The sequence below is a fragment of the Cyprinodon variegatus genome, unplaced genomic scaffold (genome assembly GCF_000732505.1).
Source record: "Cyprinodon variegatus isolate N-32 unplaced genomic scaffold, C_variegatus-1.0 Scaffold2086, whole genome shotgun sequence".
Classification (NCBI taxonomy): domain Eukaryota; kingdom Metazoa; phylum Chordata; class Actinopteri; order Cyprinodontiformes; family Cyprinodontidae; genus Cyprinodon; species Cyprinodon variegatus.
The window spans coordinates 42,391-50,699 of record NW_015152539.1 but is presented as its reverse complement, the minus strand read 5'-3'; positions in this window follow the sequence as shown (position 1 = coordinate 50,699).

Here is an 8,309-nt window from a genome sequence, read left to right as displayed (position 1 = left end):
CTGGAATGTTACTGCATTCCCTGTCTCATCTCAATCGGTCTGGCAGAAGACCCCATGTTGTCCCTGGTTCAGCCAGAGGTTTCTTCCCTACGGGGAGTTTTTCCTCTCCACTGTCGCTTCATGCTTGCTCATCATGGACAGGTTCTCTCAACCTGTGTTATCCAACTGGACTTCTATCTTCAAGGTCCCCGAGTGAAGCCCTAGTATCATGCAATCCACTGGATCTCCCCATGAAGCTCTGCATACCGTCTCGCTAACCAGCAGTCTACAGACTGACCAACTTCATCTATCTCCACTCCACCACCACTTTCAGGCCTGGGGGGATTAACAGCCATGTTCTTTACTCCTGTTCATGCATATCTATCAAAATTAAGCGATATGTTTCCTGCTGAGGTCTGAGCGCCAAAGACAAAGTAATTGTATCAATAAATTTCTTCTAATTGTCTTTTCTCTTCGTGTGAGTTTTTCAGATTGAAATTTCCACCAGCTGACTTTATCTGGTTCGTTAGCAAGGCTATCTGCACAGGTCAGCCATGTTGACAGCTGCTTAACAGGAAAGCTGCTAGTATCAGAAGTAGAGAGATATCAGTGACGATCCTTTAGTATCATCTGTCCATCGGTTTTCTTCACCAGAAGATTTTCTACGATAGATGAACAGTTATTATTGGAAATTGGGGAAACTTGTATCAACCTTCTTTTAGCCACCTAACTGGATGTGCTCGCCGAATACTGTACAAATGGTTTGATTTAAACCTTGGTATACCTTTATGACAGTTGTTGAGTTTAGTTTGTCTCTTTCTTTTTGTGTACCTGTTGTATTTTTGTTCATTCGGGTTCAGCGTTGAATTATAATGACCGTAGTGTTTGCTCATTCTCTCGCTGGTTTTAAATGTTTCGTTAGGTTTTCCTGATGTCAGTGATTCCTCTTGTATTGTCAGTCATCTCACCTCAGCTCCTCCAGCTGTCCTCCCCACTCAGCTGCACTGCATCCTGTTTATTACACCCACTTGTTTTTTTGACTCATATAACCATTCAGTATTGGAGCGCTCCATGCTTACCTGTCAGCTTTCAGAGTCCTCTGGTGCTTTTTCACTTTTTTGACTCTTTTAGTGCCTCTGTTAATCGTCATTTCCTGTAGGATTCGCCTACATCCTGTCTGTAAAGGGTCCACAAAACATGCACTTTTTGGGGGATAATTTCTAATTTGTATATCTGCATATTAATCATGTTCATGTTTGATTTAATATTTGGCTTAAAAAGATATGTAGATTTCAAAGTAAATAACAATATAAAACAAAAAACAGACTAATTTCAGATTCCATCAGGGTGTTTGTTCTAAGCTATTAATCCTCCCCCTGCTGTGACTCAACCGGTGTGTTGCCATTCAGACAGAGGCTAATGTTAGATCACTTCAGAGTGTAGGCAACCGACGGTCCCACTAATGCAACACAGACCAGTTCATGCAGCCAGATCTCCTCCTCCTCCTCCTCATCCTCCTTCTGCTTTTCTTCTTCTGCATTATTAACACCATCTTCAATACTTTGACTCATCAGCAGTCGCCAAATTAGGGCAGTTTTTTAGTCTTTGCAGAAGTTGTATTAACATTAGATGGGGTAAGGTAATGGGATGTTTACTTGATTAAAAATCTCCCCTCATTTCTTTCAACTTGTTTTCTGTTATTTGCATAATAGAAATTAGATGCAGTGGGTGGAAAAAAAATCACAGCAAATATAATAAATGAATTATTCCTGTTGCATATTTTAGGGCTAATGATGTATTGAAGTTAAAACGGACTAGCAAACTAATGCTGTAAAATGTATGCATCAATGCATAAATATTAGTGTTAGCTGCATGGCATTTCCTTCAAATAAAAAAGGATATTTGATGGAATATGTTGACTTAGACACCACTCAGAAAAACAATAGAAGACAAATTAGGTAAGGTCTCCTCAAACTATAGAACTTCTCACTACAAACAGGCTATGGAGAGCCATTTTATTAAAAAAAATGTATAGATAAATAAACACTTTTATTAATTAATCATTAATAAATATTCCATCAATAAAATAGAGTATTAATTACAACAAAATAAATAATTTTTTAAATATTTGTAGCTTATTTTTTCACTTGTTTATTCATTTATTTTAAATGTATTATCTTTTCCTTATGTTTATTTATTTGTTTGTATAATTTCCATTGAAAAAAAATTTCTTTTTTCAAAATCTATTTATTTCAAAAAAAGAAATTGTTAATTTATTTATTTCATAAGGAAGGGTTGTTGGTTCAAGCCACGGCTCCAGGTTTTACTCTCGTCCTGTCCTTGGACAGACGTTTGACCCTTATTGCCAGCTGATGGTGGTCAGAGGGCCCGGTGGCGCCCGTGTACGGCAGCCTCATTTCTGTCAGTGAGCCCCAAATGTAGCCTGCAAGCATGAGCGTCTGGGTGAATGACTGAATCTAGTCTCCTGACTTGAAAAACTACTATATTTGCCATTAATTGATTTATTTAATTTTAAATGTAATGCCTCTATTCAGTCCTTCCTGACTTTTCAACCATTAGTAACATACGTACCCAACAGGGCTGCACACCTAATCTAGACTGAAATAGCTGACTTTATGGAACACAAAAAGTAAAAAACATGTTTATGTAGGTTTATACAGTTAGATTTAAGGAATTCATTCTGAACTTTGAACTCTTTACTTGTTGGAAGGTTCTCTTGTTCTCATATTTACCATCGTACCCTCGTATTTACCATCCAGCAAAACCATTTCCTAGAGCAGACATAAAATGTTTTAAAGATCATTGTAGTGGTGATTGTTTGTCAAACCAAACATCCAATAAAGTTCCAATAAGCCACTACTTTGGCACTGGGGTCACGTTTTGTTGATGCAGGCAAAAGAAGTTGAAGTCCAAACTTGTAGATGTTCAGTTGATTTATTTCCTATATTTTAGCAACATTACAGAGTTCAAACATTCCCTCACTCTGTCACCTTTCTTGCACTGGTAGAAAAAAACCATAGGCCCCTATCCCAAATGCCTGCTGGTCCTTACCAGGCTCCTACATTTATAGAAAGTGGACCGCCCACATTTCTTCCTGATTTACATAATAAAAAAAAAAGATAACAACAAAAACTAAATACACAAAATTCAACAATTAACCTATAAATAAAGTGTGTAAATAATACAAAAAATATGTAAGTTTAGGAATTAACATAATTCAAATGAGTAAAGAAATAAAGAATTAATAGCTCCAACAATCATATTTACATGTTTGACTCCTCCCAGCCAGTAAGTGGCACTCACATTCGCCCATTCTTCCTCTAATTACCAGGTTCGCTAATGCTAATGCCAACCAAACCAACAATTTACCTTATTTGGCATCTGAGTTTTACCTACTATTCTTATTGGTGCAAAATCCATTCATGCTGATGATGGCATCATAACCAGAAGTAAATATCAATATCTTTGGACCCATCAAAATAAAAAAATAAAAAACTGTTTGTTTCCTATGAATTTTTAAGTACAATAAAATGCTACTACTGCACAACTTTTGATGATTATATTAAAAAGTAGAAATAGTGCTGAAAGCGTAGCTAGATTATCAATTTAAACTTAGTTCAAACATTTTCAAACAGAAACTCTATTTAAAATGGTTTAGGATGGTTTTAAAAACATTAACAGAGAACAGCTTTTTCAGTATCAAGACCTTCTGGTCTGAGCGACCAGCAAACTGAAACAATTTTTTTCCATGATCAGTGTGAACCTTAGGCACAATAAAGTTTAAATGTGATGATCAACAGGGAAAATAAACCCCTGAAGTTGTCCTAATTTCCCAAAATTTGTCACACTTTAAATTATAACTGCTAGCTTTAAGCCGCACTTCTTAAAAGAGAATAAAATGCCTTGCACAAATTTTAAAGACAAAATAAAGATTTTTGTATGCCAGAATGAAAGCCAAAAATCATTATTCTTCTAAAATCTTAAAGCTGTAGTGTTATTGTCAAATCTTGCCCTTTATTTTAATTAATATTTGCAGAGCTTGTAAAGATACTGCAAGATTGTGCTTTACATATTTTCTGTGGAAATAAGCGGAGAAAAACATGTTGAGTCTAACCAAACAACAAAAAACTCAGAATTCATCACAAACCCTGGGAACCCATGTGAGCCATAAATTATACATGAACATCAGAGATAAGGTTGTAAGACTGTCCCTTTTTTTATATAGTTTTTGCCCTCATCTTCAGTCAGACTACAGTGAGAAAAGAACAAAAAATATTTACTAAAAGTGCTCTTTAGCTACGCTGTGACGGCAGCCAGAAAAAACTAAACAGAAACAATTAGGGTAGAGAAGAATTAATTACATTTGGTTCCTGGTGGGGCTTTGCAGTGGGTAGTGCTGCTGCCTTGCAGCAGGAAGGTCCAGGGTGTCATGATTTTATTCAAAGATCTGACCCATATGCAGAAAACCAAACAGAGAGACCAGGGGAAGGTTTAACAGGTTTATTGAGAACTGGTAGAGAGGGGTCCAGTGCTGCTCTGAACACTGCCGAACTGGGACTGAAAAATGAATGGGAAGTTCCTGTGGTTAGTTTAGTGGGAAATTTGAGCTTCGATTTGCAAAAGGGAATAAAGGCAACAGGATTTACTTTTCCAGAAAAGGTGTCTTTCTCTGAATCTAGTCAGTGTGGGTTGTTCCAGTAATTGACTCGCTTGTTGGAGAGCAGAAAGGGTTTACCCAGGTTGAGGTGTTTCCTTGAGGAACAGAGGAACTGATTACCACTTAGATTTAAAATGGTACTTGAATGGTTCTTGTGGAGATGAATCCCCTGCTCAGTGTGAAGCTCAAACAATCCTTTGGGGAAAAGTAGATCAAAACCTCGAGTTTGAATCCCCAGCTCAGTTTGAAGCTCAGACGATCCTTCCAGGGAGAGAAGGTCCAAAACATCCAGTTTGCAGGATGACTTCTTGCCGAGAGGCAAAGACAAAAAAACAACAAGGTTAAGACTCAGGTTGACAAAAACTCAGTTTGACTCAGCAAAACTCAGCTTGCCTAGAGTACCCAAAACTGGCAAACACTCTGGCGTCGAGGTAGTGGCAGTCAGCAGCTTAAGAGTCCTCCGGTAATGAGGCAACCATCCGCAGGTGTGTGAGAGGGCCAACGAGAACCAGGCGTCACCTGGTGGTGGAGGGAGAACACACAAAAACACAACCCACACAAACTGGGTTCCTTACACAGGGTTGGATTCCTGGCCCAGGGTCTTTCTGCATTGAGTTTGCATGTTCCCTCTGTGCATGCGTGGGTTCTCTCTGGGTACTCTGGCTTCCTCCCACAATTCAACAATATGACCATTAGGTAAACTGGCTTCTCTAAATTGTCCTTAAGTGTAATTGTGTCTGTTTATGGTTTTGTGTCTTTGTGTATCTCTGTGTTGCTCTGCAACAGACTGGCAACCTGTCCAGGGTATATGCCGCCTCTCACCCATAGAGTCGCTGAGATAGGCCCCACCACGATCCTGATAAGGAATAAACGGGGAAAAAATGGATGGATTGATGGTTGCTAATATTTGAGTGCGTTTGACCTGCCATTAGTGATACAATTAACATTTTTAATCAGATTTTTTAAATAATTTTGGTTGCTATTTCTTGTGGTTTTCTACTTCAATGCTTCAATGCAGTTTCTATATAGGAGAGATATGATGTCTTTAACTACAGGATATGGACTTCCTGGTGGTAAAGAATTACAATAGCCCTGCCTTTTGTTAACAAATGCATGGACTAGATTCTCAGCATCATAATTTTTGTAATCGTCTGCAAATAAAAATTTTAAAAACCTGTTTAACATATGGCTTAAATGCTAAGTTCTGATCAAAAATAGTACCAAAGTTTATTATGAGGCCATTTAGATGAAATAACTAACTAATGAGCTTGTTTTTCAGAGACTCTGGTCCAAGAAAACACTTTTTTGTCTCAAATGCAGAAATTTGCAGTTCTCCTGACTACCTACTGCATAGTGGAATATTTTAAACCTTTTGTTGCCTCTTATCACTGCAGATCGAAAACCTGAAAAGGATCAAACAGAGGGACTGCACTTCCTGTTTTCTGCTGAAAGTATTGCTCTCTTTTTGAAGCCTGAATGAAACAAACATTCAGTTTTCTTTTCAATAGCTATCAAAGCAGCTCTAATCTTTTCCTGATTTTATTTTAAACACACAACAAAAAAAGCCAAACTTGAGTCTTGCATTTGTGAAAAATTAAAAGGAATCTCATCTTATTTAAAATAGAAAAAGTTGCAGTAGCTAATGTTGACAGCTCTGTGAGCTGTGCCGAGTAAAAAATCACTCATCCGAAGATTTTAAATACATGCACACAGCAGCGTTTCCCAAGCAGTGCATTCACTGACATGACTATAAAGGTTGGCCCTAAGTTTAATAAGGAATTGTAACGTCCACTGCTGCAGTGTGAGCCATGACTCATGCACCATCATGCAGCATAAATACATAACGTCTCTTTGAACAGGGAAGTAAATGTCCTTTACTTCTATAGCAGCATTTCAAATTGGAGCGAGCAAGGCTGTGGCTCTTAGCTAAATCCTGACTTTTCTGCCCAAACAAGCTCACGGCCTGTTTATCTCAAATCAGAATCTCCTTCCTAGTTTTGCTCCAACTGGGTCGCGTAACTCTGGAGCAAAGATGAGGCTGTGAAATGGCAGAATAGTCTTAAATAGCTTCAGGGGTAAAACCTCTGGAGATGTGCGTTTAGTTTTTCATGCCATGCATCTGAATGTGCTTCCATGTCAGCGTTGTAACAGAGCAACAGTGATCACTACTGACAAGCTTTAGGGATGTTGCAGCAGTTCTTTTGCAGTCTTACACAACGTCCTCGACCTTTTTTTTTTTTTTAACCATGGATAATTCAAGGACAACAAGCCGAGAGCTACGTAGAGTAATATAAAAAAAAAAAACTCCAAGATGATATCCACACACTGAATAATTCAGTAAGCTCCTTAGAGGAGCTGCCTTTGTGAATTTGGGAAAGTTAGTTTTAAAGATTAGGCAGTTTTTTGTTTTGTTTCTTTCCATGTCTGACTAATCAAAGCATTAGATTCAGTTGTTTCATTTCCTGATAGGACATTAATATGAAGATGGTTAAAGTATTGGTGATCAGCTGAGAATTGTTGATAAAGTGTGACAGGAAATATTAGCCAAGTGGAATTATAAAACCTTTATTCGAGGCTGCAAATGTTGCATTTGATATAAATTAAATATCAAGAATCCATTAGATTTCAATTAAAAACTGCTTTCCAGTCCATAAAATATCTAATATATACCAAAAGAACCGTCTCTCACAAAGTTTCCCTGTTTTCTTTGCAGCCTTTAGTGTTGCCTTCTGGATAACCTCCTTGGATGATCATTTTACAGTTGTTTGTAAAGAATGTGTAGGTGGAAGGTTTGCAACTCTTTATGCAGTGAAATGTCCAACTCTATTCATCTTCTTAACATCCCAGTGGCTGCAGGGCATGTTCATGACAGTGTTGGCTGCTGTAGATTCTCTTCTCTCTGGTTTAAGCAAGCGGGCTGTACTGTATGTAGTTTTCATTCCTCAGATTAGAGGTAATCCAGTGACTCTTTAAAATGTCGTAAAATCCAATCGGTCGCCTGCGACTGTTTTCCTATATTTCCACCTAACAACTCAGAAGGCATTGAAAATAACAACGGTAAAAGTTTTACAAATATAGACATTTTAGACATTGTTAGAAAGCTTAGATTTTTCCCACTTGGGGAGTGGTGGCCTAGTGGTTAGGGAATAGAGCTTTCAATCCTGAGGTTCCAGCCCCACTCCAACAGACTCCCACTCTGGGTCTCTGAGCAAAACCTTAACCCCACATTGCTCCCCGGGTGCTGCCCAATGGCAGCCCACTGCTACCCAAGGGGATTGGTTAAATGCAAAGGTACATTTCTCCAATGTGAGATCAATGAAGTTAAATTATTATCAATTATTATTATAAAATTCAACAACCAAATTCATTTTATGGACACAGCGAGCACCAAAGCACAATTAACACGGACATAGCAGCATGGTAGAAAAAGAAGCTGCAACAAAATACCTTTGAAGGCATCCAGAAGCCGTATTATAAACCCAATCTTCATTGATTATACTTCATTCCTCCATAAGGGTCCACAAATTAAAAGTCATCCATATTTGTAATAAAAACATTCCATGAGGTGAAAATCGCCTCATAAAATCAGTTTTTTACCATCAGAAAAGTTAGATCATAATAGCTTAAGCTAACCATCTTGCTAATTACCATA